Below are 22,629 nucleotides of genomic sequence, written 5' to 3' on the forward strand. Positions count from 1 at the left end.
TGTGACACGTGTGTATGAATGCCCTGTGCATAAGACAAGAATTCAAATAATAATATAATAGCAATACGTGATAAATGTACCAAGAGCCCACGCAAAAACAAGGACCACAATAACATCGTAGTGCAAAAAGCATACTCTTATAAATAACATGAAAATTCAATGCGATCATTAAGATCAAATGGTTTGCTTGAGTTCATGGTGTTGATCCAGTTGTTCTCTCGTTGGAGTAGATATTTGTTATTGTCCAGTCCCTCTTTTCTCTGAACAGTTTCCAAGATAAGAAACTGAAGTTGGGACAAATTATGATGTTCTTTCATGAAGTGTACTGCTATCGATGATTTCTGATTTTTAGTTCTTATGTTGGACTTGTGTTCATTGATCCTTGTTTTGATTTTTCTCTCTGTTTTACCAATGTACACTTTGCTACACGAGCATTTCAACATATAAATTGCATTCATCTTGTCACACGTTGCGTTGACTCGTAAGTTAATGTTGTACCCTTCATAGGGTGAGTTATTGTGGTGCCCTTTATGATGTTGTTGCAGTTGCCACAATGTAAACATGGCCTGGTTCCTCTATATGTGGTTGATGGCAATGATTTAGAAACAATGGCTGTTCTTGCCTCATCAATTTTTTTGTGTGTCTTCAATACATCAAGTCTTTGCATTTTGTTCACCCTTTGTTTATCTGTCTTAATTATTTCATCTGGATATCCTCTTTTAGAAAATCTCTCACCCATCTCTTCAATTCTTAAGCTTGCTGTATTTAAGTCAGAAGTGATCCTCTTCACTCTCATCATATGTGAGAGGGGAAGGTTCTGCTTTAAAGATGTTTGATGAAAGCTGCTATAATGTAAGGTATTTTTTTTGTCTGTTTTTTTGCGAAAAATGTCTGTTTCAATGCCTTTAGTGGACAAGGTAATTTGAACATCTAAGAAAGTTATGGTTTTCTCAGAAATCTCCCAAGTTAGTTGGATCCTTTCATCAACTGTATTCAGGTTAATCAATTTGTGTTACAATTTTTCTTTAGTGTTGGTCCAAATGATAAAAATATCATCGATGTATCGCACTATCATTTTCAGATTCGATGTCCAGTTTACATTACTCAAGATGTTAGTTTCTTCATAGGTTTTCATGAAGAGGTTTGCATAAACAGGGGCTGCACAGTTACCCATCGAGGTCCCCACGAGTTGCTGATACCATTTCTTACCGTATTTGAAATGTATGTATGTATGTATGTATGCATGTGTCTTGTAAAGCGCACTGTTGCCCTGAGGCGTCGTGGCGCTGTAGACTGCTCGGGAACCCGTCCTGGCTATCCCTGTGAGATGGTCCCTACTGGGTATCTCCAAGGTGAAACCAGGCATCCCCGGTGAATGTGGGGGGCCATTGTAGAGATGAGGCAAGCTAATGCCCACAGTTGCCGAGTGTGATCGCTGGTTAGAGTAGGCACAGAGGCGAGAATTATCGAATCCGCTGACCCTGGTCCACGACCCTGCCGCATCGGGAATTGAGCCCTGGTCCCCGGCCGTTCTCTGCTTCTGGGTCTGTAGCCTCTAACCAGTGAGCCACACCTCACTATGATATAGGGTAAAAACCATCAATTCCATCAGAAACGTTTGCATGGCTGAGTCTAGGTCTGTTGAAAGTATCGCTTGTTCTATGGCTTCCAATCCTGATCCATGTGGGATTGAGGTGTATAGTGACTTCACGTCAGCTGTGCACAAAATTAGTTGTTCATCCTGTTTAATTTCAATCATATTTAGTTTCATTAAGAAGTCTGTGGTATCTTTGATGTATGTCAACATTCGTTTGACCGTCCGTTGGAGATATTTATCTATAAATTGGCCTATTGGTTCATGTAGGCTCCCTCTAGTGGAAACAATCGGTCTTAGCGGTGAGTCTTTTAAGTTTTTATGTATTTTTGGCATCATGTAGAATGTTGGACTCTTAGGATTCTGTTTGATAAGAAAGTCTTTTGTCCTTTCTTTTATAATTCCATTATCCTTGGCTCTACAGATGATCTCTGTTAAGGTCTTCATATATTCATTGGTGGGATTACTCTCCAAAGGTGCATAAGTGGTGCTGTCTGATATATGTTCCATGACCTTCTCCTCATACATGCTGGTGTTCATGATAACCAAACCACCTCCTTTGTCAGCTTTGACACAGGTGATGAGTTTATTGTTAGCCAATTTTTTAAGTGTTCCCAGATCTTTGTTAGTGATGTTTCTTCTGCCAGTTTTCTGGCATTTAAGTTTTACCAAATCCTGTTTTATGAGTGTTTCAAAGAGGTCTAAAGTTTTGTGGCTCACGGGAGCCTGAAATGAACTTCTCGGTCTAAGACCCATCAGTTGATCTTGTTCCTGTGTGATAGGTTTGGGGGTGACGTTATCAAAAAAATGACGCAGCCTTAATTTTTGCATAAGTTTAAAAAGACTGATCTCTAATTCAAGGGTATTTGTGTGTGTGGTAGGGACAAAAGATATCCCTTTCTGTAATAGAGCTAATTCCTGATCAGATAATATATAGTCAGAGATATTGATAACTAACTGGTCTTCGGTGTTGTCTTCTTCATTTCTTTCTTTTTTACTGTCACGCTTCTTGTGTTTGGTGGCTCTTTTTCCCCTCCTGGGTCGTCTGTTGGCTCGGGGCCTTGTTCTAAAAAAGGCACGTCAGAAGATACGCTTTCTGTGGAAGTTGTTGGTGCTCCCTCTTTAGTAATCCCTTGTGGCTTCCTAGAAAGTTGTTGTTTAGTTGCAGGTGGTTTATTTGAGACATCACTTCCTGATGAAGAAGTATCAGTGTTTTGTGAATATGGACGATTTCTTCTTCTTTGGGCATACACATCTGCCCATGTTTTCACCTCGCCTAATTTATAGTCGAGCGTATCTCGCCTAAATTTTCAGATTTTTTGGTTGTTAATCTCTTGTGTATGTTTAGTAATTTGATCATGACTTCTTGTAGTGTTTTTGATAGCTCTTCACTGGACATCATACCTGAAAGTTCTTCTGAAATTTCATCCATTTCTTTTGTCAACTCACTAAGGATGCCTGAAAGTTCCTCTATTATTAGCAGAATCAAATCCCACAAGCATTTATTTAGGATGGCGTACCATCGTTCTTGACATTTTTTTGAATTCTTACATAAAGAGGGTTTGAGAGCAATCTGTAGACCTCTTGGGATGCGTTGCACCCTGTGATATTTTATCAATGTACTGGCATGAAGTTTTTGGTTGACGGGTCTCTTTGATAAGTATAGTAATTGTTTTATGTTCTGTTCCTTGGTTCTGTTCGTGGGTGCTTGTGCAATTTCCTCATGTATAAGAGAATATATTCTTGATGCTTCATCCTCACTGAACGCAAAGGTATCTGCTCTTGCTTCTGTGGTTTTTGAAATATCTTCGTATTGCTTTTGTTTAGATGAACGTTTAAGTGGATGTCTGTACTTAGGCGTGCAACTTGTCGCCATAATGCACGAAGTTGCCATACGCCGTTCAAACTATTTTTGGCAGTTCAGCAGGTTTAGTAGAACTGGGAGACCACTTGATCTGTGGCATATTCACATAGACATAGTACATTTTTCGAATTGAGATATCAGTACTCATCGACTGTACAGTTGCAGTTGTTTCAACAGGAAATAAGTATTGTTTCATCTTTGTGTACAGCTTCTCTTGGCAGAGGGGAATCTTCTGTAGTCATCAAAGCTTCCATGTGAACTTCCTGAACGGTAGTGAGAGGAGTGCGGTGGCTACCCAGTAGTCCAAGCGGCCTATTGTTGAGAATCGGCCACATAGTGTGGTTTGATCTGATCAATGAGACAAACCTTTTGTCTCTGCCAACGGCAAGTGGCAGGAGAAGTACAGTTCTAGTACCTTCAACAGCCAGGACAGGTACAGGTTATTGTAAGAATGCCCACATTCATTTTTGTCTAAATGTTTTCTCTGACTAGGTCTCCAATCTTCAGGATCCAGGCTGGTCTTGCCGGTACAGCCTTCACTTCTCCAGTGGCGTTTTTCTTGGACGTTGCTTTGTGCACCCCGGAATTCATTGAGTTCCTGTCAAACAGCCAAACTTTCATTGACGTCAAATGGTGTTCCCACGGCAACTGTGCTGATATTATTGAGATCTGGTACCCACATTCTCACACCGAACAGGAGTTTGTAAGGAGTACAATGTCTTAGGGTTATTCTTGACATGTTATTGAGTGCCTTGGGACCCCATGTATGTAATTGAGTCAACTACCACCTAAGCCTAATACCCTTGCTGTTAAGGACTGCTTTAAGTCATGTTTTTTTCCTCTCAACTACAGAATTTCCCTCAGGGTGGTAGGGGGAGGAGTACAGCAAGGCCACACACATACTTCCCATGGCTTATGTGTAAGCCAGAGAGCCAAACTCTGGGCTCTGGCCAGAATCTAGTGTGCCAATTGCATATGTCCAAATGAAGATTCGCAAATCCTTTATAACAGTTTCATCATCAGCCAAGAGCTGTGGCCAAACCTACAGGAATCTGGGTCATGGATCCACTGCCACCAAGATGTACTGTAGCCTCATCTGAATGTAAGGGGCAGCAGTGATCCAAATAAACAACAGCTAAAGGCTTCTCTGAGATCAATAGGGGTGTCTGAGGTGGACATGCTATGGTTGAGCCTTTCATCTGCTGGCAGATGTCACATTTGAGGACAAAGTCCTTAGTCTATTTTGTAAGACCAGGCCACCAATAGCGATACTTCAGTAATTAAACTGTATCCATGGCCCCTGTGTGTGCTGACCCCAGACACTTGCATGCAGGTATTATTAAACACAATCTGCGAGCAGTGTTTGGTATTTCTCTATCCCACACTCCTGTAATTTGAGTTTACAGAATGTTTGGTGCATCTAACTTGCATGAGTACTTGAATGGAAAGACTTTCAGCAAGAGAGTGTCATTGTGTGCAGCATTGACAGCCACCGTGATGTCTCTGTCTATTCTCGTACTCAAACTAATGATTGCAGCAACATCAGCAGTGCGAACAACTGCTTTAGCAGCTTAATCAACCATGGAATTCCCTGAAATGGGAATGCCAACGTGCTGATGACTTAATGTATGAATAACATGAGCCTGTGGCAGGTCTTCTTTCAGCATTGCCACCTGTTTCCAAAGCAGCTTGAGCTTTATTGTGCAACCCTTGGAATCTGGAAATCCATCCTGGCCCCAATAGTGAAGGTATTCATTACAGGACTGGACACAGTAGAATGAAACATGGAAAGGGGCGACCACTCGGTCCCCCCGAACGTATGGCAGAGTACCACGATCCCCCCGGGAAGCCATCTTGGGCGGGAGGCGAGTCTCGGCTGGTATGCCCGAAGCGGCGTAGCCGGGGCGCGCCTTTTCCCGCCCTAGAGTGGGTTGGCCTAGACACTGACGTGGCTGGCCACGCCCTAGGGGCAGGCAGGGGCGGGTTTACGCCCGCCCTGAAGACGGATAAAAGGAGAAGCAAGATCCGAAGGCATCCTCTTGTTCCTGTGCTCTGAAGCTGCACCTCCTCGCTGCACGTGAGCTCGAGACGGAACGAAGAGCCAATTTTGAGCGTTGTAATCGTTCTTGTTTGTTTTGCAGATACTCTGTTGGAGAATGCCGAAGAAGGCGGGAAAACGCATGACTTCTGAACAGATGCTGCGCGTTCTCATGAAGGAGATGACCGAACTAAAGAGGCGAATGGATAAGAACGAGGAAGGGGGACCGAAACGTCCCTTGGCGGGAGCAGCCCCGGGAGGGAAAAACAAGAGGCCCAGGAGGGGAGCAGCGGGAGAAGACATCCCGGTTCCCAGTACCCCGCTCGAGGCACCAACTCCCGTGCCGAAGGAAGGGAATCCGATTCCCGTTGTGGTCACCCCCGTGTCCGAGGGAGATATGCCGCCCGAGCTGGCAGCACAATTGGCAGCGTGGTTGGGAAAAGGTAGCGAGGGCGCCACGGCTGTCGACGCGCAGGAGCTAATGAAGCAACTGCGTGAGTCACGGGAAGCAGCGAAGGTGTCCACGCCGGCTGCAGCAGTAGAGAAGCCACAGGGGACGGGTTCAGTAGCAGAGACAACGTCCGGTGCAGGTAAGCGGCCATTGCCGATTGCGAGGGATGAGTCGGCACCCTCTCGTAGGGAAAAATTGGGTCAGCATGTTCCCTTGGCTATTAAGGAAAAGATATGGGCAGGGGAATACGTAAACATATTCTCGTTGCTTACTGATCACTATGAGATGGAGCATGTCAAGGGCCAGAAGGAGCTCATGCATCCGAGTGTTTGGCGCGCAAAAATGGCCGCCTTTAAGGTAAATGAAAACATTGGCAATTGGGGCCAAGCGTGGGGGTTTTTTGGGGTTATAAGTGTGGGGAGTCCATGATCTGTACTTTGTAGTGCCATAATCAGAGCTTTGAGTTCTGCCAGCTGTGCTCTACAGTCCCCCGGGGACTGAGGGGCAGATTTACAAGCCCCATGTCCCGCCGGTGCATCACCCTGCGTGACTTAACCTGTGCTCGTAAATATCGCCCCTGTTTACTTTGCTTGTTAGGGGCAGGACATGGGTGTTGCTGCGGGTGTTCCCACCCAACACCCATGTCCACTGATGCATTTCCAGAGTTAAGAGAAATTGTAAACCTGGAAATGCATCAGTTTGCTGCGCCACCATAAGGGTGGCGTAGCCAAGCGAAACGAGGAGAAATGTTTTCATTTCTCCTCGTTTTTTCCTCTTTCAATGCGTTCTGCATTCTACAGCACGCATTGAAAGAGGAAAATGCCTGCAGTGATTGCTTTTGTGCAGGAAGGGGCCCTTCCTTCGCAAAAGCAATCTCCCCATGGCAGAGGCCTCCTTGCGCCATGGAATGCAACATGTCATTGTAGGTATGTCGCATTCCTGTGCTGTGAAAGTGCTGCAGCGGGGCGCAGCCAAAGGGTTTGCGGTGCCGCGCTGCGGCACTTTCTTGTAGATCTGCCCCAGAGTGTGTGTTTTTTCAGGACGGAACTTTCCGTCATTTATGCGCTTCTTTACAATTGCGCATGCTACAGAATCTTGCTATTATGTTCCGATGGCAGGCTGGGCCATCAGTATAAATAATATATATATAGCGATATAGAGGCGCTCTTTCATTCGGCAGAGGATATTCTAGTTCATTCTGCAGGAATGCTTGTGCTGTAATGAGGAGTAAATCTGTAATTTACATCTCTTGTAGTGAGAGAGTTAGGCCATTGTATCCATCGAGGATGTAAAGCTTTGGCATGGAGAACGCTTGCTTTGGCAACGGCCTCTAACGTTGATACTGGGTTATTGACTATTACTCGATTATCCTGAGCCAATGCTCTCTCTCTCACTACAGAAGTCTGTACCACAGTGAGGATTTACTCAGTATGTGCAAAACGCACTTCAGCGTTGGTGTACAAACGTGATTTGTATGCAATCTGTAAGGTATAACCTTCATTGCAAGTGATATATGTGTACCTAGGGTGTCCAGCGACTACACGGATCACCAGGTTAGCTGTGTTTACACGTGTGTGCAAATGTTTGGAAGCTATCATATCAGCTTGTACGGAACATAAAATGTTTGCATGGTCCTGTGTACAATGGCTGATTGAAATATCAGGTCTAATTAAGTCATAGAACAGTTTTACTCGTTCTGCGTAATCCTAAAATGGATTGTAATCTTTTCAGAGTTGTTGGAGGTTGGAGCAGTGCACATTTTTCACAAAAATGTGCTGTCAGGCTTTTGGCTTCACTTGACCACGTATTTCCCATAAACAGGCCATTGAGGTGGGCAATTTTAGATTTTTTAACCCCTTCCATGTTCATGACGAGCGCAGCTCGTCATGAACAATGGGATGCAAGGGAGTGCAGCATCCGGGATGAATTGCTGTAGCATTGAAGGTGTTAATTAAATTTGTAACCCAGGTGAGCGTATCCAAGGGTTATGTGGTTCACTCTAGCCAAGTGTTCCATTAGCTCATCGTCCGTCAGATAAATATAATTTACATAGGACAATGCTTCCTTATCTAAAGTTTGAAGTAACTCAAGTGCCCTGGCTATACACAGCCCCGGCCTCTTCCTATACCATTGATGTAAAGGACAAAATTGATACTGGCGATCTAACACTGAAAACGCGGTCAAATATCTGGTTTCAAGCACTATATTGTGGCAGAAAAGTCAATTTGAGATATCTAGGGTTGTTTTGTATTTATTCCGCACAATGTTATTCATTAGCATGGCACTATGTGCATTTCTTACTGTAAATGTGTGTGTGGAAGTGTTCAAATGTCTATAGTCTAAGACTAGACAGTATGAATTTACCGGTTTCATTATCCGAAATAAGGGATTATATATGAGGGAGGTGCAATTTTCAATCCACCCTGATACTCAAGTTGTTGTAGGATTTCCCTAAATTTTAAGTTCATGTTTTATTGGGTATTTTCTTTGCAGTTGAGAAACAAATTTTATTGGTACTTTGTGATGTGGAGATTCATCATCTCACCCAACATGATAGCGGTAAAATGCATGTATAACGGTTTAACTGATTCTGAAACGAGGTCGGAGAAGGCTGGTTAAATAACCTTTTCTCCCAGTGGGCATTCCATTATGAACTCAGGAGGCCAATTCTTTTCAGGCAAAAGAAAGTCATAACCATGTATCAGGTTCTCCCAAAAGAGAGCCTTGACCTTCCTGGGTATGTCCCCCTCCATTTGGAGCCTTTTTTTGTATAAACGATGTAGGACACTTACCCTTGAATGAGGCGTTTCCACCGTGAAATGCTCATTCAGCTTTACTATCAACAGAAAATCCATCAGTTCCGGCGAGCTATTGGGACTTCTGCCGTGCTGCCCAACATCGTCACTTCCCACTCCCCATTCAGAAGTCCTCAGTAGTCTGGGCCTGTCCTATTTCAATTCCTGCTACCTTCTTCTTTATAAATGGAAGTTTTTGAGTCTTTTGTTTGTCCTCTTCAGGATGTAATCTGAAGTGTGATGCATTTTCCTTTTTAGTTTCACATGCTCCTCTGATCTGCGTTCTGACCATCCACCTCTCTCAAAACGTCTATTGGATAAATCCTGAAAGGAACAAGAGGAATGTGTATCAGTATCCTGATACCTGTCAGGTTTTTTTATGTTTTCACGGTTTCTCAGATTGTATTTTTGGTCAGTGGATTCCTGCTGAGGAGACCCGCCCTTTGATTGTGTGTTATTTTGTTAATGTTTTTCTGTCTTGTCCCATTTCTTCCTGGAAGAATTGGGTGCTTGCTTAGAGTTATCCTTTTCAGAATTACTCTTAACTTGTGTTTTCCCAGATCTGGTTCCCAAATTATCTTTGTCTAGCATAGCATAGGTTTCCTCGATAAGTCTAGATAATTCCCACTCTTGCTGTGCTGGTGTGAATGCCCTCAGGCATTGGTGTATAGGCAATGCTGCTGCTTCCACGTTTATGGTACTTAACATAATGGGCGATGCCGCGGTAAAATTGCCCATCAGTTTCATCCCTAAGTCCAGGGCAGGTCCTGTCCTGTGCTCATTCTGTACCTGTTGCAGTACATCAGGTAGAACTGCAAAGGAAGGGGTACCATGAGTTCTGATGTCGACTGCAGAGAAGACAGTACCCCAAGTGGCACAATCTTTACCAGAGGGGGCCATCCTCATTGACAAGCAAATTGTTAATATTCTGTGTTTATCCTGTGGTTCCGTATAGGGACAAAACACTTCAAGCTGGCTTGTTTTTTGTGCAATCCAGAATGGAATTTGCTTCGGACTGGAGGGAACTTTTCCAATACGCCATTCTGCATTTTAGGGGTGATACCCATAGCAGCCAATTGAGGTTGTGCAGCTTGAGCCATCCATGCAGAGTTAACTGTTCATGTTCTCATGATGTACTGTGTAAGATTTCTGTAAATCTTTATTAAATCTTCGAATAGTGTTGGTATTTCTGTTGTATCTAAATTAACAAGATTAGGCTGTGGTGTATAAGCAGCTAGGACCGGCCAAGTCACTCCTTCTTGACTGAGCGAACCGAGTCTCCCATTTTCTACGGCATGGGGGAGTGGGGCCTTTAAACCAATTTATATGTTCTTGGTAAGTTAACAGAATTTCTATATCCACATATAGAAAATATTTCTTGCTGTCTCATTTTCAACTTAAGTGTGAATCAATTTAGAGCGGGCATCCGCAGTTGGGAAATCAACCCAAGACTAGAATACCTCTGTTCTGAATGCTTCATGTGCCTCGGCCACAAAGGAAACGTCACCACCCATTGCTGGGAGGCCGTAATGTAATAATTTAAGAGTAATTGCATGTGTGCAGTTTTCTGTAATATGTAAAGCAACTACATCCTTTCTTCAATTTACGGACATTGTGTGAAGAGAGTAGAATTTGTTGGAGATTAATTTCTGGAGGAAGTGTTTGCACAATATGGGAACATTTTATCCTACAAGCTTGAATAACGTACAGCTCATAAATAGGCTATACCTACTCAGCTGTGGCGGATTTTCCTTCCCACCGCGTACGTCTTCGGTTTGGAGGTGAGAAGTGTTCATTGAGAAAAGCAAATCTGAACTACTCAGAAAAACTGTTAAATAAGAGCCCAACTAACATTGGTGGTGCCATGTTCGCGTGTGGATCAGGCGAGAGGATCAGACTAGATACAACTTGCACTCCCTCGTAAGGTGGCAATACCCTGTTGTGTCATTTACACTACTATGAGGTGAGGGTGAGAGTAGACACAACTTGTTTGCCTCTTAAAGTGGCAATACTCTTGTTGTGCTACTTACTCCTATACGAGTTGAGGCTCATACTAGACTCACCATGTGCCCCCCAAAACTGGACGAGCTTCACAATGGAGCTATCGCGCCAGAAGTCACCCCAGTTTGAAATAACAAACAGCCTGAGACAGGCTCAGGAAGTAGTGCCGAGAAGTGGCCTTTGGACTTGCCCTGTTTATCATACCCAGACAAAGCTGAGATAGAGAATAGCCAAACACAGAACGAAGGTGATTACAAGCACCAAAATAGTAAATATTAGGCACAGCTCTACCATGGTGCTAAAACAGTGTATATATGCAGGCATATACATAGGGCTCCTGCTTTTATGGTATTTATGTTTTTAACATTTCCGTATGTATTTACCCATACTTATTTTTGGGCCATTTTATCTATTTATCCATATTTATTTAGTTTTTTGCGTATAAACGAAGTTGTAATACTGTACATTTCCATATTTATTTAACTGATAGACACGCAATCATACTTTGATGTCTGTCGTATTTTACCTATTTACGCTGTCAAATATTACATAGCAATACATCCACTGGTAAACACAAGCATTATACAGCAAATGTATATTTTTGATACATTCCATTATTTAAGGAAATTTCATCCTGTTTTTTAATTTCCCATGCAGTGCATCTGCTCAGCTGTTGGACTATAATTAATGAAAGACATCACAGGAAGTCAATTAAAAGCAGCACAGGTTTCTGTATTTATCCACATTTAAAAATAAATGCAGACAGAAAACACATGGCTGTCGTCACTGCTGCTGTGGCTTTTTACCAGTCGCAGCCAGGAAGACTCTTGTTGTATTGAGTTTATCAGCAAAAGGAAGGAGGCAAGATGGCGGTTTGACTCGGACCGCGTAGCAGCAGCTCACTTGAGCTCCGATATTCAAATGAAACCTAAGGGATCACCCCCTTGAGTGCAGGATGCATTAATGGATTAATTCCCATCTACGAGCTCGTATTCAAACTATAAACCACTCAAAGCTTTATCGCACAGCTATTTTTAAAAGAGAACGGAGCTTCACGTTTTCAAACAATGCCAAGCGACTTCAAAGACTTCAAAGACTTACCGATCTGTGAGTTGTGTGCCGCAGGAACGCAGCAGCGGTCGATACTCATCTGCCTTAATCACGCAGTCCTGAGGACTCTGTGTGCCTTCCTGCCTGTGAGATCACACCGGGCTCAGCGTGCTCCCTGCTCATTGGGGTCGGATTTAACTCTACAGCCGCAGGAATATTGCTCTACTCCCGAGCCGAAAGTGGTGACTCGGGTAAATCCAGTGGTTCGCAGTGAAGCACTGCGAATATTGAGCCGCATCAGCTCCGCTCTCGACTGCCTCGACTGCCTACCAGAGCCTGCCAATATGCCCCCGAAAATTATTCAGAAAAGGGGGTGGTGATGAACAGAGTGTCTGAATTAAGCAGACCACTCTTACCCAGTCCAAAGATCAGGGCTTGATCCATCACCGTTTTTCAACTCACTGCACCATCCCAGCTCAGAACTTGGCTATATGCAAATTAGTCTGACCCTGGCCCAGTGCATCATGGGAACAGGGCAGACCAAACTACCAAGCCAATTCTTATACTGGGAAGGAAACAATGCCCCGAAAACAGCATCAGCGATCTCATCTGCTGCAGCTCGAGCGAGACTCGCGAAAGCAGCACGAACAGTCCGAGAAGAGACGGACCGGATTCAGAGAGACAGAGCCGGATCTGAGAGTGCTTCTATTCCGACAGGGAAGCGTAGAGGAAAAACGAAGAAACCCCTGATAACGGAATGCTCACCAAGACAAGAGGCACTCGCTGTTAGAAGGAAAATGAACCCCCAAGCACAGCCCTCTTCTGGTGGCTCAGTAATGGATTTCTTAATGCGGAAGCAAGGCACCCAAAATAGAAATCAGCTTGGCACAATGATCCTGACCGAGCCCGTGACTGATATTCATCCGTCACAGACCTCATCGACAGCTGAGCTCTCTACCCCACGACTTCTGACCCTGAAAACTGTGAGTACTGTAAGTAGTGGGACGATGATGGAGCCTAGTGATTCTAATGAGGCGAGTAAGAGTATGGGGGCTGCTCCTAATTGTATTCAAAATGCTGAACTGAATGAGCATGATACAGCAGGGCTCTGTATGTCTTTCTCAGGTGAAAGTGCAAATGTACTTGGAGTCGAACATCAAGATGAATTAGAGGTTCAAGCTGGGGGTCAAGTCGGGGGTCAAACTGGCGATATAAACACCCCTATTTTGGAGCAAACGCCGACCAACTCTTTGACGAACTCAGAACTATGTACTACTAGTTTGTCAAATACAGATTTAAAACCCTCCTTGAGCCCGTTATCTCAGAACCCGAATTACCAACAACTATAGCGCAGGAAATACGCACTATGGCAGATGGGGATAAAGAACTTTCTGAATTCTATTCTTTTTCTCACGAAGCGGGGGTAGAGCTAGAAACAGAGGGCTCTATAGAACCTGAGACGGAGTCGGATCTGGAGCTTTCATCTGACTCCGAGGAGGGGCTGGGGTTGGAGTATATATGCAGCTCCTCAGAAGGCACCAACAAAGAAAACTTAAAGACTAATACAGTACGCACCAAACCAAATGCTAGCTCTAGACCGTTGCATAGTTGCACTGAGGGGGACCATCCCCCTCCGAAGCTGTCTCTCTCCCCCACACAAGAGCCTGAGCACCCTAATTCCAGTGAGTTCTCATCAGCAGCAGTGGAGACTATTCTGCAAGCTATTGCAGCCCATAAGGAGGAGACCATCCTTGACAGTAAAAGATCTAGAGCTGCGCTACGAAAAGTCCAATGGGTAGTCAGAAAGCTCACTAAGACTTGCACTGCATTTGGGGAGAGAGTGACTCAGATCGAGTCTAGAGTGCTCCTCAATGAGAATGAGGTGACGGGTAACACTGAAAAAATTAAGCTGCAAGAAGCCAAATTAATAGATATGAAATGGAAACTCGAGGACTTTGAGAACCGGCAACGCCGCAGTAATCTACGCATCTTAGGAATTCCGGAAAATATCGAGGGCGAGAACATCCGAACTTTTGTAGTGAAAATGCTTAGATACTCAATGCCTGAACTAAATGAATGGAACTGGGATCTGGAAATACAGCGAGCACATCGGATTCCTTTTAAACTACCTACTAAACCTGGTGTATATCCACGAGCCATCTTAGTGTATTTTGGAAACTTTTTGTTGAGGCAGATAGTCGCGGAGAAAGCTAGGCCTGATTGTAAGCTGAAGTTTAACGACTGTTCTTTTTTTACAAGGCCTGACTTCTGTCATGCAACAGTTGAGCGGCGATGGCGCTTACGCTCATTGATCAAGCCCTTTCAGGATAAAGGAGCTCAAGCCTTTCTGAATAATCCAGCCAAACTAAAAGTTGTGCGTGCAGGACAGACTACATTTTATACCTCAGAGATTAAAGCCAAAGCTTATCTAGATGAGATGCAGTAATTAGACTTTTGGCTATAACTCTGTGGCTGGATTGCTTTTTTCTTTTAGTTCTTTTCACATTTGCTCCTGCGGTTGGTGATCCTGTGGTGATTATATATACATTATAAATCTAAGTAGGTAGCTCAGGTTCAGCTCTGCTTCTCATCACCCAGACTCTGGTAGAGTCTGAATGCCTTTGGTTGGGGGGAGGGTGCTTTGGGGGAGGGTTGTTCAAGGGTGGCAGGGAAGGGTGGGGATTGGAGAGGGGGGGAGCATCTACATCAAAAAAGAACCAGACCAGTTAAAAGGATACACAGTATGTAAGAATTATAATAAAATACATTTCAAACAGAAGGAGTTACCGCTGCATATTAACCATATTCAAATATGTGTAGGCAATATATGTCGGCCAACATACAGCTACGATAATGGGTAAGCTAACTATTCAAATATTGAAAGTAGGGGGGTTATTGACTGCTAATAAACGACAGCTCCTGGCTGAATTAATTCGTTTAAATCCAGTTGATATCCTGTGTCTCCAGGAGACGCATATACCCTGGGAGAAAAGAACTCTGTATAAACTGAGGGGATATAACTTATTGGCAAGCTCAACTCAAACTTCAAATATAAGGGGTGTGGCGATTATGGCAAAAACTCATCTCGGGGCAGCTACCCGGCAATTGTCAGATCCTCATGGTAGTTGGGCGGTGGTTAAATTGGCCCTAGGGATTACAATTTGTACCATTTATGGCTCTAATCAAGATGAACCAGCTATCTTTGAATTTCTAGAAACAGAGCTTCCGACCTGGCAGGGTCCGCTTATCATTTGTGGGGATTTTAATATCTCTCTTAAAGCACAATCTGCCATAACTCCACTTCAACAGAAATACGTAGGTCGCAAACCCAAGGTGTTCAAAGCACTTGCCAGATTGCCTAATAGCTTAGGTCTAGTCGATTTCTGGAATCATTCAAACAAAGATGATCCAGGGTATACATACTTCTCGAATCCTCATCAGAAACATGTTAGGATTGATTATTTCTTTGTTTCACATGATCTTTTAGCACAATCTTCAATCAGTAAACATCCGAAGATTATTTCGGACCACAATCCGCTTATTTTTTCAACAAAAACACCCGACCCCGCTAGTCAACGTAGGCCCTGGACATTTGACCGTAAATTGTTGGTGAATAGTCTATACATTACCTACATCAAACACTGTACGACACAATTTTTTGAGGCCAATCGTTTTAGTGCACCGAGGAATATAGTCTGGGATAGCTTTAAAGCATCTCTCAGAGGTGAAACTATCAGCTTTCAAAATCATGCTAGGAAACAGCAATTTAATTAATATAATTTAAAGATGCAAGCCCTAGTGAAAGCAGAGCAAAAACATATTATACAAATTTCACGAGGCTGTGATGCGAAGCACGAGATGTATCAGGTGATAGCATTAAAAATGGATCTTAATCACAGTCTCAGTCAGAGTGCGGCCCAAACCTACAGAACACATAGAAAGGACGTTTATGAGAGCGGGAAAAAGTTGGCAGACAGTTAGCACTACGTACACGTCAGAAGAACGCCACTAAAAATATTACCTCTATTCATGATAATGGTCAGGTTTATACCCAAACCGAGGATATCGCTAAGCAATTTCAACAATACTATCAGAAATTATATACTGAGGATGTAGCATACACCAAAAGTGATTCTGCTAGTTACCTGCACAATTTACTTAACTCCCCAGACGAGGAAAAGCGTCTTGATGACTTCTCTCGTAGAGATCTAGAAAAAGAAATTACAATAGAAGAGGTGCTGGCTGCTTTATCGGCACTGTCTCCCGGTAAGGCTGCAGGCCCTGATAAAATCCCAATTGATTTATATAAAATATTGACCCACCAGCTCGGGCCACTTCTCCATGATTTATTCTTAGGTATTCAATATAATGGGATACCTCCTGAATCCTGGAATGAAGCTAATATTGTTGTATTCCCAAAGAAAGGTAACCTCCGGAACTTGTTACTTCCTATCGTCCAATATCATTAATCAATTCGGACTTCAAACTATACGCTAAGGTGATGGCCGCCAGACTGAGCAGGGTCATTGAACATCTGGTCTCCCCGTGGCAGCATGGTTTCATCCCAGGGAAAGGGACTACCGACCATGTTAATAGAGTTATTACTCTGTTTGACGCCATGTCTGTTACGGGGGGCCGGATGTCAATGATCCTACTGGACGGAGAAAAAGCCTTTGACCGCGTCTCTTGGTCTTTTTTATGGGCGGTCATGTCGCGTCTCAATTTCGGCCCTAAATTCATAAAATCAATTAAAACTATGTATTTCTCGCCCAAAGTTAAGATTCAGGAACTAGGGTATGACTCCGGTCACATCAATATATCTAGGGGCACTAGGCAGGGGTGTCCTTGTTCCCCCCTCTTATTTGCACTTTATATCAACCCCTTAATTCTAAAACTCTCAGAGAGTCATTTAATCAAGCCTGTGGTCTGCGGTCAATACAAAACGAAAGTGCTAGCATATGCAGACGACATAGCTGTTGTCACTCCTGATCTTTCCGAGGCTATCATTACTATTGAAAATTTGACCTCCGAGTATGGTACTCGGGGTATTCTCTCAATAAGGGGAAAACAGTAATAGTACGTACTAACAACATAGATTGTATTGATCCTAGGGTTGTGAATAAAGCTACATATCTGGGAATTGTGATCAGCCCAGATATCAAAAGCATTATTAAAATAAATTTTGATCCTCTTTTAGATAGAATTAAATATGACCTAGATCGAGTGAATAGTCTTTATCTCTTAATAATTGACAGAGCCAACTTTTTAAAAATGAACGTGCTACCTAGGTTTCTATATCTATTCCGGGCCATTCCTCTAGCCATCGACGATAAGACTCTAAAAATATTAAACTCACTTATGTCCAAATTTATCTGGCAACACGGTAAAATTAGGAGATCACACAAATTGCTGTCTTTACCTTTGGATAGAGGAGGACTAGCCATCCCCAACACTACCTTGTATCACTGGGCCGCCTTCTTACAGATCTTTGCTTTCTTGATCAAACCAAAATGCGTAAATGATAATAGTGAAATTAAATCGATACCATCAATTTATGAGCTCCTCCTTGGGAGTAATGTGGAAGGTTTGTTTCTGCGATATACAGATTTCTCCTACTACAGAAACAATTGCCAATACACAACTATAACCAGTGCCTTTAAAGTCTGGAATAAGATTCACAAACACATGCATATCAGTAAGATTAATAGATATACACCTTTGTGGCATTCGACTCACATCCAGTATAGGTTTTGATTCTATAGCAAGAAAATGGAAACTCCTTGGTATCCTAACGGTCCATGATTTTCTGTTTAAGGGATTTGAAACTACCTTTTTTGACTTAAAAACGAAATATAATTTACTTAATGGAGACTATCTTAAATATGTTCAATTGTTTGCTAAACTTAAAGCCAATGTATCATCTGTGGATTTGTCAAACATCGAACTGCTTAAGCTAATGAGCAGACCCAAGATCAGAATCGGCACCCTGTATGACACTTTTATGATTAAAATTCAGGATGATCTTGAGAAAACCGAAGTAATGTGGGCAGGGAAGTTTGAGAATCCAGATGTTGATCTGTATAAATGTATTGAACTATCAAATTGCCTCCTCATGTCTAGCAATCTCAAAGCCCAGTTATACAAAACCTTGTTTAGTTTGTACTACACCCCGGCTAAATTACACGCTTGGGGGAAAAGAGAAAACGATCTCTGTCCCAGATGTGCAGTGGGGCCTGCAGATAGTATCCATATGTTTAGTCGCTGCTGCAAGCTCGATTTAATTAAAAGTATGATATCAGATTACTGGGAGGCACTATTTGGCCACAGACTCCCCGAATCGGATTGCTTATATTTAATGGGCTTTGATAGTTCTCTAAAGCTATCAAGAAGGGAAAAAAGACTTGTATTTATCGGTGCAGCACTACTAAGAATAATTCTATCTGCACGTTGGAAAGATTCTGATCCTCCTAGCTTCCAAATGTGGCCAGCCCGCCTTTTAGCGGTATGCAGCTATGAGACATCAATTTATTCTACTAGGGGATTGAAGGCTAGGAAGCTGGGAGAGGCAATTTGGAGTCCGATACTACACTGGAAGGATGGAATAAATCCAACCTTAAGTGGTAGTAGGTAGTCTACTGGGTAAATGATTTTAGTTCTGTCAAAACTGTTATTGGTTTTCTTTTTTATGTCTCTCTTGTGTTGTAATGGAAATCACATCAACATGTTCATTTCTGCTGTTCTCTGTATAAATTGCTGTGTATCCAATGTACTGTTCTGGTTTACAATTAAAAAAAAAATTAAAAAATTTTTTTTAAAAAAAAAGAAAACACATTGTTTTCTGTCTACGTGTATCTGTAAAAATCCTTAAAAACAAAAAACAGGGAGCCTTACATATAAACAAGGCAGCAATCAGGCGCAATCCTCATATGCAAAACGCTACCAAGACTCACCCGCAACCCCCGCACCCAATGGCTCCAGCCTCAGCAGACTTTGACCACCCGAAGTCATCACCTCTTGACGGAACCCTCAGGATCATGAAAAACATCTACTCCAGAGCCCCCTCGGATCCCTGCCCTCACCACATCTTCAACAGAGACTGCACTTCCATCGCACACAAACTCTGCAGCACCATCAACGCCTCCATCGAGTCCGCCACCTTCCCTGAAGACTGGAAACACGCAGAGATCCACTCCCCCTGCTGAAGATAACCGCACCCGACCCGACGGACTTCAAGAACTACAAACCCAACTCTCTGCTCCCCTTCCCAGCCAAAGTCATTGAGAAACCATCAATGCCCAACTTTCAGAGTTTATCAAAATGAACAACATCCTGGAACTCACCCAATCAGGCTTCAGAAGCCACCACTGCACCAAGACCACTCTCCTCACCGCTACAGACGACATCCACACCCTCTTCGACTGAGGCAAGACTGCTACCCTCATCCTCCTAAACTTCTTGGCTGCCTTTGGCACCGTCTCCCACCACAACCTCTGCGTATGATTCCACGAGGCAAGCATCCGCAACCGAGCCCTAGAATTGATCCGCTTCTTCCTTACTGGCTGAACGCAGAGTCAGACTTACGGCTGTTCAACTCAGAACAAATAGTGATCAGCTGCGGAGTGCCTCAGGGATCCTCCTGGAGCCCCACCCTCTTCAATATCTACATGGCTCTGCTTGCAGCCATCGTCAGAAGCCACAGACTCACCATTGTCTCCAACGCTGGTGACATCCAGCCGATTCTCTCCCTCACAGATGAACCCACAGCCACCAAGAGCAACTTCCACAACGGGGTGAAGGCAGTCGCCACCTGAATGAAGTACAACTGCCTCAAGCTTAACTCAGACGAGACAGAATTCCTAATCCTGGGCTCCTCTCCCTCCACCTGGGATGGATCTTGGTGGCCCGGAGCTCTCGGAATCCCCGCACACCCACGGACCATGCACAAAACCCCAGCATCATCCTGGACTCCGCGCTTTCAATGCATCACCAAATCAACGCTGTTTCATCCTCCTGCTTCCACGCGCTCCGCTTCCTTCATAAGAAGTTTAAGTGGATCCCCACTGAGTCCAGGAAAATGGTCACTCATGCGCTTGTCAGCAACAGACTAGACTACGGCAATGCATTCTATGCCAGCACCACCCAGAAACTCCCAACAAAACTGCAGACCTCCCAGAACGCCTCCCCCTGACTCATCCTGAGCATTGCAAGCTGCAACCACATCACCGGATACCAGAGAGACCTTCACTGCCTACCTGTCAATAAAAGGATCCCCTTCAAGCTTCTCACGCATGCCTACAAAGCCCTCTACAACACCAGACCTGCACACCTCAACCACGGCTGGAGGAAGATCCTTCTCCTACCTCGCTGCGAAGACCTGGAGCTCTCTGCCTCTGCACCTCAGGCAATCACCATAGCTGCCGCAATTCACGAAGGACCTCAAGACCTGGCTCTTCGACTGAACCGCAGACCCACCCCCGCAGCCACACACTTGAGACCCTCACAGGTGAGTAGTACCGCTTTATAAGATTACTGATTGATTGATTGATTGATTGATTGATTGATTGATATCATACCCTGGCAAAGCTGGGATAGAGAACAGCTAAACACCGAGAGAAGGTACGCCGTGCGATCCATCCTAAGAAAGTCGATTTACCGGGTTTCAATGTACTGCTTGTGCAATGTTTTAGCATAGAGCTTGGAAGAAGATCTGGGGTGGGAGGATGATACAACTTTCCTACCGTATTAGAAATGTTCATGTTATTTTCCCTGACCATGTCATGCACTACTACATTTATTTTCGCATTCTGTGTGGTTACCGTCCATATTTTATGCACTACACTTGGGCTTTATAAGTACATATTTTAAAGCATATCCCCTGCTTCTTAATGCAATTTTGAGTGTGTTTTTCACTTATGAAAGAGGGTTCGGAGTTTCGCTTAGTCCGTGAATCACCTAGTGGGAATGATAACGACCAGAAAGCACTCCCTGCAGAGCACTGCACAGTGGGAAGTGTATGGACACAGTTCAATGTGCTTTCCAGTTCGTAGTGGTGCACTGAACTGAGTCAGTGCACCAGGGGGTTTGAAATTCAAGCCTTGCGAGTCATGGGAAGGTAGAGGCAAGACTGTGACACTTTCCTTCTTGGAAGTTTGAGCGTTCAAAGCATCACTCGACTACGCTTTCCCACTCACGTTAAAGGGCGCTTTGATCTGTCCAGCCAATGAGTCTTAAGTTAAAAAATCCCCTCTGCTGTGCATTAAAAGGATATTTCAAGTCTCCTCTGCGTTCCATGACCTTAACACGGACCTCTGATTTGGCTTAGATGGTAACTGAGCAGGGCGTGAGTTAAAGAAGCTTCTTCAGGTGAGCCCATCTGACATCATCCTGACAGCTCCCTACACACATAAAAGGCACCGACGAACATCAGGGACCACATTAATGCTGCGGAGGTGCAGCCGAGTGTCCCCACTATTGAAAGACTCTCCAGTGTGCCATGACCCACCCAGAGAGCCGTGGCCTGCATGCATCTGGAGCCGTGGTCTCCCATGGATTGCTCTGGCCATCAGAGAGCTGCAGCCTCAATGCATCTGGAGCCGTGGTCTCCCATGGATTGCTCTGGCCATCAGAGAGCTGCGGCCTGCATGCATCTGGAGCCATGGTCTCCCATGGATTGCCCTGGCCATCATAGATCCGCGGCCTTCATGCATCTGGAGCCGTGGCCTCCCATGGATTGCTCTGGCCATCAGAAAGCCACGGCCTTCATGCATCCGGAGCCGTGGTCTCCCATGGATTGCTCTGGCCATCAGAGAGCATGCATCTGGAGCCGTGGTCTCCCATGGATTCCTCTGGCCATCAGAGAGCCGCAGCCTGCATGCATCTGGAGCCGTGGTCTCCCATGGATTCCTCTGGCCATCAGAGAGCCGCAGCCTGCATGCATCTGGAGCCGTGGTCTCCCATGGATTCCTCTGGCCATCAGAAAGCCTCAGCCTGCATGCATCTGGAGCCGTGGACTCCCATGGATTTCTCAGGCCATCAGAGAGCCGCGACCTGCATGCATCTGGAGCTGTGGTCTCCCATGGATTGCTCTGGCCATCAGAGAGCCGCAGCCTACATGCATCTGGAGCCGTGGTCTCCCATGGATTGCTCTGGCCATCAGAGAGCCGCAGTCTGCATGCATCTGGAGCCGAGGTCTCCCATGGATTGCTCTGACCATCAGAGAGCCACGACCTGCATGTATCTGGAGCCGTGGTCTCCCATAGATTGCCCTGGCCATCAGAGAGCTGCGGCCTGCATGCATCTGGAGCCGTGGTCTCCCATGGATTGCTCTGGCCATCAGAGAGCCGCAGTCTGCATGCATCTGGAGCCGAGGTCTCCCATGGATTGCTCTGACCATCAGAGAGCCACGACCTGCATGTATCTGGAGCCGTGGTCTCCCATGGATTGCTCTGGCCATCAGAGAGCCGTGGCCTGCATGCATCTGGAGCCGTGGTCTCCCATGGATTGCTCTGGCCATCAGAGAGCCGTGGCCTGCATGCATCTCGAGCCGTGGTCTCCCATGGATTGCTCTGGCCATCAGAGAGCCGCAGTCTGCATGCATCTGGAGCCGAGGTCTCCCATGGATTGCTCTGACCATCAGAGAGCCGCAGTCTGCATGCATCTGGAGCCGAGGTCTCCCATGGATTGCTCTGACCATCAGAGAGCCACGACCTGCATGTATCTGGAGCCGTGGTCTCCCATAGATTGCCCTGGCCATCAGAGAGCTGCGGCCTGCATGCATCTGGAGCCGTGGTCTCCCATGGATTGCTCTGACCATCAGAGAGCCGCAGCCTACATGCA

The sequence above is a fragment of the Lissotriton vulgaris genome, chromosome 1_1 (assembly GCF_964263255.1).
Source record: "Lissotriton vulgaris chromosome 1_1, aLisVul1.2, whole genome shotgun sequence".
In the NCBI taxonomy this organism is placed as follows: domain Eukaryota; kingdom Metazoa; phylum Chordata; class Amphibia; order Caudata; family Salamandridae; genus Lissotriton; species Lissotriton vulgaris.